Below are 9,899 nucleotides of genomic sequence, written 5' to 3'. Positions count from 1 at the left end.
TGTCATATACATGGATTTTAGTAAAGCATTTGATAAGGTTCCCCATGGTAGGCTGATGGAGAAAGTGGAAGTCGCATGGGATCCAGGGTGTACTAGCTATATGGATAGAGAACTGGCTGAGCAACAGGAGACAGAGAGTAGTAGTGGAAGGGAGTTTCTCAAAATGGAGAACTGTGACCAGTGGTGTTTCACAGAAATCCGTGCTGAGATCATCGTCATTTTTGATATGCATAAATAATCTGGAGGAAGGTATAGGTGGTCAATTAACAAGTTTGCAGATGACACTAAGATTAGTGAAGCAGCAGATAGTGAAGGGAATTGTCAGAGAACGCAGCAGAATAAGATAGATTGGAGAGTTGGGCCGAGAAATGGCAGATGGAGTTCAATCTGGGCAAATGCGAAGGTGATGCATTTTGGAAAATCCAATTCAAGAACAAACTATATGGTAAATGGAAAAAGCATTAGGGAAAATTGATGTATAGAGAGATCTGGGTGTTCAGGTTTATTGTACCCTGAAGGTGGCAACGCAAGTCAATAGAGTGGTCACAAAGGCATATGGCATGCTTTCCTTCATCAGATGGCATATTGAGTACAAGAGTTGGTAAGTCATGTTACAGTTATATAACACTTTGGTTCGGCCACATTTCAAATACTGTGTACAGTTTTGGTTGTCACATTACCTAAAGGATGCGGATGCTTTGGAGAGGGAGCAGAGGAGGTTCACCACGATGTTGCCTGGTATGGAGGGTGTTAGCCATGAAGAGAAGTTGAGTAGATTAGGATTGATTTCATTAGAAAGATGGAGGTTGAGGGGGGACCTCATTGAGGTCTACAAAATCCTGAGAGGTTTAGACAGGATGAATAGCAAGAAGCTTTTTCCCCGAGTGGAGGATTCAATTACTAGGGGTCACGAGTTCAAGGTGAGAGAGGAAAAGTTTAAGGAAGATATGCATTCTTTACGCAGAGGGAGATGGGTAGTGGAGGTGGTAGAGGTAGGCACGATAGCATTATTTAAGACAGATACATGAATGGGCAGGGAGCAGAGGGATAAAGATCCTTGGAAAATAGGTGACAGGTTTAGATAGAGGATCTGGATCAGTGCAGGCTTGGAGGGCCAAAGGGCCTGTTCCTGTGCTGTCATGTTCTTTGTTGTTTCTTTGTTCTTTGACACGCTAAGTTTCTTATTATGTGTGAGGAGTATACAGCTTGTAAGATGGCTCACTATAACAATTTCAAATTTATTCATTTTTAATCCTTTCATTCACTTTCTCCATATTGGAATAAAAGGATTCAAACTTGGAAACCCATGTCCCTCATCCATAATTCTCTGTAAAGTCAGTTACAAGACCTCAGAAAAACTCATGACAGATTCTCCAGAGCCCCATGAGGATCCTATAATTTTGCAGATGCTGTCCCTTACAAAATAGTAATAATTTGGTTTGCGTTTGGAGCAGTATTTGGGTAAAGAGAGTGAAGGGCTTAGAAGGTAACATTTAAATGTCATGGTATAAACAAATAAAGACATACTGTATTACACCTCCTTGGCTGAAAACTACTTTGAGACAACTGGACAACAAGAGGTGCTTAACAATTGCACCTTTTGTTTTCAGCAAACTTCTAGTGCAAGGTCTTTCCATGATGACCATTACCACTCCATTTTATTCAATTTTGTTCAAAGTAAATCAAAAAGAATCTCCATTTATCTGTATTGCCTGACCCATATCCACAAATGGAATCATTTCTACTAATGTCATTTTACTTGGATTGGTTGGCCACAGAATTCCCAAGTCAGCAGAATCCGCATTCTTCATTTCTACCTTGGAAGGGCATGATATGGACTAGAATCTCTAGCTGAAGGGCATAATGGATAAATTCCCAGGCTTCTTAAGGAAATTACTTTCTCAGCATTTTTCTTTGACCTTCTGAATTCATCACACTGGAATAATTACCTTCTCCAGCAATGCAGACTGTCCTGTGGGACATGTTCTGAGGAACCATCAACATATTTGCTTCGATGATTCAACATGAGGAGACCATTTAGGACTCATGTTACTTCTAGTAAGATGCCTGCCTTGTACTCCCACTGTTAGTTCCAAGAAGCAATGACAGCAATAAGACCTCTGAACTATATTAGCAGACCTCAACTCACTACATATGGAAACAAATTACTGCAGATGCTGGAATCTATACTGAAAACAACAAATGCTGGAGATCACAACAGGTCAGACAGCATCCATGGAGAGAGAGAGAGAGAGAGCAAGCTAACATTTTGAGTCTAGATGTCTCTGCATCAGAGCTGGGAACACACTGCATGTCTTCAAACTCACTGTGTGCAACTCACTGCATGTCTTCCAGCGTAAAATAAAGGCTAAAAGGAAAACTGTGGAGTACATTGTAGTATAATTTTCCAGAATTCCAAGGTGCTGTGATATCAGTCCTATTTGTCTATTTTTCCAAGTGCTAAGTTCTACAAATTCACCATCTTGATGAACCAAATGAGGAGAAATCAGAAGTTTCAATTTAATGTTGTGGAGCTGTAGTAGAATTCAAAAAGAAAATGACACTGAATTCAATTTATTATGTTTCATTCTTGAAGTAAAATTAAGAGAACTTGCTTGAATTGGTTATGAATCCTTCCTGTGAAAATGATTACGCAGTTTGGCAACATTTGCGACATTGATAAGCGATGAACAGATGACAGATGAAGCAAAGACCTTTCACCATACACTCAAAGTAAATTAATCTCAAAACAAAAGGTTCAAATAAATTGCCAAAGTAAGGCAAACATTCTCTGAGCTACATCAAACATCTTTATTTGTGAATCAGTGTAGTAGTGATGTCACTGGATTAATAATGTAGGGTGCTAAACTAATACCCCAGGGAAATAGGTCCAAATCCAATTAGTGGAATTTAAATTCAATCGATCAAATCTGGAGTTGATCTAATCGCTTTGACCAACTGTTATTTTTGTTTTAAAAATCTGAATCATTAATACCCTTTAGGGAAGGAATGCTACCATCTTTATCTGGTCTGGCTACATGTATCTCCAGATCCACCGCAGAATAGAGTCATGGTATTGTACAGCACGGAAACAGACCCTTCAGTCCAACTTGTCCATGTCAGCTAGATATCCTAAATTAATCTAGTCCCATTTGCCAGCACTTGGCCCATGTCCTGCTAAATCCTTCCTATTCATATACCTATCCAGACGCCGTTTAAATGTTGGAATTGTACCAGCTTCCACCATCTCTTCTGGCAGCTCGTTCCATACACACACCACCTCTGCATAAAAACGTTACCCTTTGGGTCCTTTGTAAATCTTTCTCCTCTCACCTTATGCCATCTAGTTTTGGATTCCTCCACCCCAGGCTAGAAATCTTGGCTATTCACCCTGTCCATGTGCCTCATAATTTTATAAACCTCTATAAGGTCACCCCTCAAACTTCCATGTTACAGGGAAAATAGCCCCAGCCTATTCAGCCTCTCCCTATAGCACAAATCCTCCAGCCTTGGCAACACTCTTAACTTCCCTGTAAAATGGTTGAGGCACTCAAGGGCAATTAGAGATGGACAACAAATAAAGGCACTGTCAGCAATACCCCTATCCCACAAAAGAAACAAGAAAACTCTTGGGAATGAATTTACGTGGGGACACCTGCTTAACTTTTGGATCTTAGTAACAGTCAATGTACATGATATATCAACAATAATAAATTACAAATTGATAAGTTTGTTTTAACCATGTAAATGCTGAAGATTATAAAAAAACTCAACCAATATATTCCTGTTTCAATGCCATTTCCACTAAATCAACTGACTATCCTTACAGTTATTATTTATATAATTCATAGTGAGTTTTGAGAAGATTTGTGGCTCAGGGTGAGGTTCTGGATGTAGGTTTGCTCACTGAGCTGGAAGGTTCATTTTTATCAATGTTAAATAATTCATCTACCCTAGTTCCTTTGCCAGAGGAAAATATGTGTCCTATTGTTGTCAATATTCAGAGAGTCATAGAGATGTACAGCACAGAAAAAGACCCTTCGGTCCAATTCGTCCACGCTGACCAGGAATCCTAAACTAATCTAATCCCATTTTCCAGCAGTTGGCTCATATCCTTGTAAACCCTTCCTATTCATATAACCATCCGGATGCCTTCTAAATGTAATTGTACCAGCCTCCACCACTTCCTCTGGCAGCACATTCCTGCTGGTGGAAACAGTTTTTCCTCACATGCTCTATCAAACCCTATTATAATTTTATACATCTTTATTAACTTTCACCTGAGCTTCCTCTGCTTTAAGGAGAACAAGTCTGGTTTCTCTGGGATCTCCACTTACCTGACATCCCTCATCCCTGGTGCAGTTCTATTTAATTTCATTTACATGCTCTCCAAGATCTTCAACTCCTTCCTATGATGTATTTCTCCAAAATGGACACAATAATCTGGCAATTTATAAAGGTTTATCATAATTTATTCGTATTGCATTCTGTCTCTGTTTATAAATTCCAGATACCTTTTTTTGTAAGCAGCTTCATCAATACAGGGATGGTAGTATTGTGGGGAAATGAATTTAATCAGTAAATCTGAACTCAAGTCTCAGTTTTTGGTGACCATTGTGATATAAATCCCAAGACTGAATGTTGTCTAACTCTTGTTGCATATGAAAACAAACTGATTTACTGACGAAGAAGTCTTATTAGTGCAAACATCCTCATCTCTGACCTTATGGTGGGAGGAAGGTCATTGATAAAGCAATTGAACATGCTTGTGGTTGGGTCTACCTACCTCACATATCTGTAGAACTCCTGCAGTACTATTGTAGGATGAAGATGATTGACCTCCAACAACCACGACCATCTTCCTTTCTGCTGGGTATGGCTCCAATTTACAGAGACTTTTCATTCTAATTCTCATTGATTCTAGTTTTCCCCTTGATGTCACATTTGATCAAATGCTAGCTTGATGTCAGGGTTAATTGCTTTCACCTCACTTTTGGAGTTTAGCTCTTTTGGCCATGCTTGGCAGAAGCTGTAATGACGTCAAGAATTGAGAGGCTGTGTGGAATCCAAATAGAGGATCAGTGAGCAACTGAGCTAATGTCAATTGTGAACTGTGAACAAGCCTTCCATCATTTTGTTGACGATCAAGAATAGACTGGTAGGTATTAATTGGCTTGGTTGGATTTGTCCTGCATTTTTTGTGGGGAGGACATACCTGAGCAATTTTTCCACATTACCAATTAGATGCCACTGTTATAGCTTTATTGGAACAGCTTAGCTAGAGGCACACTTGTTCTAAAGCAAAATGTTTCACTACTATTGATGAAATGTTGTTGGGGTGCATTGTACTCAAGTTACTGTTTTCCTTAGCTCAGCAGCCCCTTTAAGTATTCTGTATTGGACCAACAATGCCAAGTACATCATATGGTGGTAGCAAGTGAAAGAACAGAATGGAAAATTCTCTACCTTTACCAGAAAGCTTTGAACAAGCCAATGGACTTAACCAGCATGAGTAAGTCTGAATTGATGCTGGAGATTTTCCAGATATTACAATGCATTAGGCCCATCTTCAAAAGAGAGTGTTGAGCAGGTAAATGTATTATGAAATGTGATGGGTGGCTGTGCAGGTGAAATCCTGGTCACCAGGGGACAGGATAGGAAAAAGCTACGTATGAGGAAATAATTGACACCGACTTCAGTCTGAACAAGAATGCCTTTGTGGACTATGTTTAACAAGAATATCCAGCAGCAAGAGGAATTTTTTCTAATTCACTCATAAGATGTGGCCTTTGCTCGCTGGCCAATATTTACTACACTGCCCCTTGAAAAGGTAGTGCTGCGTTGCCTTCTTGGACTGCAGCAATCCACATGCTGTAGGTTAACCCACAATGCCCTTAGGGAGGGAATTCCAGATTTTTGGCCCAGCAACAGTGAAAGAACAGAGATATATTTCCAGGTCAGGATGGCATGTGGCTTGGAGAGGACCTTGCAGGTGGTGCTGTTCCCAAGTATCTGTTGCCCTTGTCCTTCTAGATAGAAATGGTCATGGGTTTGGAAAGTTCTGTCTAAGGATCTTTGGTGAATTTCTGCAGTATATCTTCAGATAGTACATACTGCTGCTACTGAACGATGTTTGTGGAGAGAGTTGATATCTTTATAAAGAACCTATATATATATTATATATATATACTGCAGTGAATTGAAGATGTGGTAGGTTTAAAAATAAATTTGGTAAAAACAATGACTGCAGATGCTGAAAATCAAATACTGGATTAGTGGTGCTGGAAGAGCACAGCAGTTCAGGCAGCATCCAACGAGCAGCGAAATCAACGTTTCGGGCAAAAGCCCTTCATCAGGAATAAATTTATTCCTGATGAAGGGCTTTTGCCCGAAACGTTGATTTCGCAGTTAAAAATAAATTTGTCAAAAGTCAGGCTTTCCTCTGCAATCCTACTGAGCAATCAAGCTGAGGTCAGGAGCATGACTGATCTGTGATTCAAGATGACAATGAGAATTTGATTTCAAATGCATTGAATGGTGGTAAGATTAATTATGTAGATGATATCCATGATACTGAGATACTTTTCTTTGTAGAAATCCAGGAACCAAGCAGAGTACTGTTGGAGTACTGATACTCTATTAAAGAGTGGAGAAAGTGAGGACTGCAGATACTGGAGATCAGAGCTGAAAATGTGTTGCTGGAAAAGCGCAGCAGGTCAGGCAGCATCCAAGGAACAGGAGAATCGACGTTTCAGGCAGAAGCCCGAAGATTCCTGAAGAAGGGCTTATGCCCGAAACATCGATTCTCCTGTACCTTGGATGCTGCCTGACCTGCTGCGCTTTTCCAGCAACACATTTTCTACTCTATTAAAGAGGAGCAAGATGTGTTTTAAGATATACATGCAGTAATTTTGATTCTTTCTGAGGCTGAATTCTGGGTTGGAGGAAAGTCAACGTAAGCTGTCACGCAACAGAATTACAGGCTAGAAGGTACAGAACTCAGCATTGTAGGAGAACTGAATGCGATCCTTCAAATTCAAAGAGAAAAGATTCAGAAACATGTGTGATCTTAAATCAGAGTTGTCCACTCTTAATCAGGAATGTCTATATTGACCAAAACATAATGACACAGTTGAAGAATTAGAGAGGGAAGAAGACCAACCTAAAAAGCTGAGAGCTGAATTTTCACAGCTGGTCACAGGACTTGGAAAATTAAACCAGCATGCCACATAACTCTTCAAAGTCAGTGTGTCTGTTTGCATAAAGCAAAGGTCCTCATCCACTCTTGTAAACAGAAATAAATTGATTCATGTTAAGGTGAAGGGTTATTCCACCCATGATACAAATAACATATACAAATGATACAAATATCAGAATCGGCATAGATTTTACATAGCGGAGCATAGCAATGGGCACAAAGTTATCCGACATCATCTACAGAGGTGAACTTAGCAAAGCTGGGCAGGTATTTAGTTTTCATGAAACTAAATGCAGATAGTGCAGATTAGCTATCACCCTCAATGAAGGATCTAAGTTGGTCACAACCTTCATTACATTGGTTGGGAGTTTTTGTTTCTTTGATATCATCAGTGCCTGAAATCTTCCAGACAACAAGATTAACCATCTTAAACAGACTGGATGGAGTTAATGTAACATGGATGAGAGCCTGATCCATGGATCCACTCAGCCAGAACATGGCGTTAGACTGTGAACTGTGCTGCAAAGCCTAGAGAAGGCAAGATTCTCATTCAATCAAATAGAAATTCTCAAAGCCTATTGTCACGTTTCTTCGGCATATTATGGATACATTTGATAAGATTTAGGCCATAGAAGATGAGACCAATCAAGTTGTTTCTGACTCCTTGGAAAAGTGACCGACCTCCTGAAATTTGTTTTTAGAGATGTAAAGCAGGGAAACAGACACTTCGGTCCAACCCATCCATGCCGACCAGGTATCTCAACCCAATCTAGTCTCACCTGCCAGCGCTCGGCCCATATCCCTTCAAACACTTCCTATTCATATACCCATCCAAATGCCACTTAAATGTTGCAATTGTACCAGCCTCCACCATATCCTCTGGCAGCTCATTCCATACACATACCACCCTCTGCGTGAAAAAGTAACCCCTTAAGTCTCTTTTTTATTTTTCCCCTCTCACCCTAAACCTATGCCATCTAGTTCTGGACTCCCCGACCCCAGGGAAAAGACTTTGTCTATTACCTCTATAAGGTCACCCCTCAGCCTCCGATGCTCCAGGGAAAACAGCCCCAGCCTGTTCACCCTCTCCCTGTAGCTCAGATCCCCCAACCCTGGCAAAATTCTTGTAAATCTTTTCTGAACCCCTTCATGTTTCACAATATCATTCCGATAGGAAGGAGACTAGAATTGCACGCAATATTCCAAAAGTGGTCGAACCAATGTTCTGTACAGCCGCAACATGACCTCCCTACTTCTATACTCGATACTCTGACCAATAAAGGAAAGCATACGAAATGCCTTCTTCACTATCCTATCTACCTGCGACTCCACTTTCAAGGAGCTATGAACTTGCACTCCAAGGTCTCTCTGTTCAGCAACACTCCCTAGGAACTTACCATTAAGTGTATAAGTCCTGCTAAGATTTGCTTTCCCAAAATGCACAGCACCTCGCATTTATCTGAATTAAACTCCATCTGCCACTTCTCAGCCCATTGGCCCATCTGGTCCAGATCCTGTTGTAATCTGAGGTAACCCTCTTTGCTGTCCACTACACCTCCAATTTTGGTGTCATCTGCAAACTTACTAACCGTACCTCTTATGCTCGCATCCAAATCATTTATGTAAATGACTAAAAGTAGAGGACCCAGCACCGATCCTTGTGGCACTCCACTGGTCACAGGCCTCCAGTCTGAAAAACAACCCTCCACAACCACCCTCTGTCTTCTACCTTTGACCATAATACCATAAGACACAGGAGTGGAAGTAAGGCCATTCGGCCCATCAATTCCACTCCGCCATTCAATCATGGCTGATGGGCATTTCAACTCCACTTACCCGCATTCTCCCCGTAGCCCTTAATTCCTCGAGACAACAAGAATCTATCAATCTCTGCCTTGAAGACATTTAGCGTCCCGGCCTCCACTGCACTCTGCGGCAATGAATTCCATAGGCCCACCACTCTCTGGCTGAAGAAATGTCTCCGCATTTCTGTTCTGAATTTACCCCCTCTAATTTTAAGGCTGTGCCCACGGGTCCTAGTCTCCTCACCTAACAGAAACAATTTCCTAGCATCCACCCTTTCCAAGCCATGTATTATCTTGTATGTCTCTATTAAGTCTCCCCTTAATCTTCTAAACTCCAATGAATACAATCCCAGGATCCTCAGCCGTTAGACCTACCACTCCAGGGATCATCCGTGTGAATCTCCGCTGGACACGTTCCAGTGCCAGTATGTCCTTCCTGAGGTGTGGGGACCAAAACTGGACACAGTACTCCAAAAGGGGCCTATCCAGAGCTTTATAAAGTCTCAGTAGCACAACGGTGCTTTTATATTCCAACCCTCTTGAGATAAGTGACAACATTGCATTCGCTTTCTTAATCACGGACTCAACCTGCATGTTGACCTTTAGAGAATCCTCGACTAGCACTCCCAAATCCCTTTGTACTTTGGCTTTACGAATTTTCTCACTGTTTAGAAAGTAGTCTGTGCTTTTATTCTTTTTGCCAAAGTGCAAGACCTCGCATTTGTTCACGTTGAATTCCATCAGCCATTTCCTGGACCACTCTCCCAAACTGTCTAGATCCTTCTGCAGCCTCCACACTTCCTCAGTACTACCTGCCTCTCCACTTAACTTCATATCATCTGCAAACTTCACTAGAATGCCCCCAGTCCCTTCATCCAGATCATTAATATCTGATG

This window comes from Chiloscyllium punctatum, chromosome 5 (genome assembly GCF_047496795.1).
Source record: "Chiloscyllium punctatum isolate Juve2018m chromosome 5, sChiPun1.3, whole genome shotgun sequence".
In the NCBI taxonomy this organism is placed as follows: Eukaryota; Metazoa; Chordata; class Chondrichthyes; order Orectolobiformes; family Hemiscylliidae; genus Chiloscyllium; species Chiloscyllium punctatum.
The sequence above is the reverse complement of the archived record's forward strand: the minus strand, read 5'-3'. Positions refer to the sequence as shown.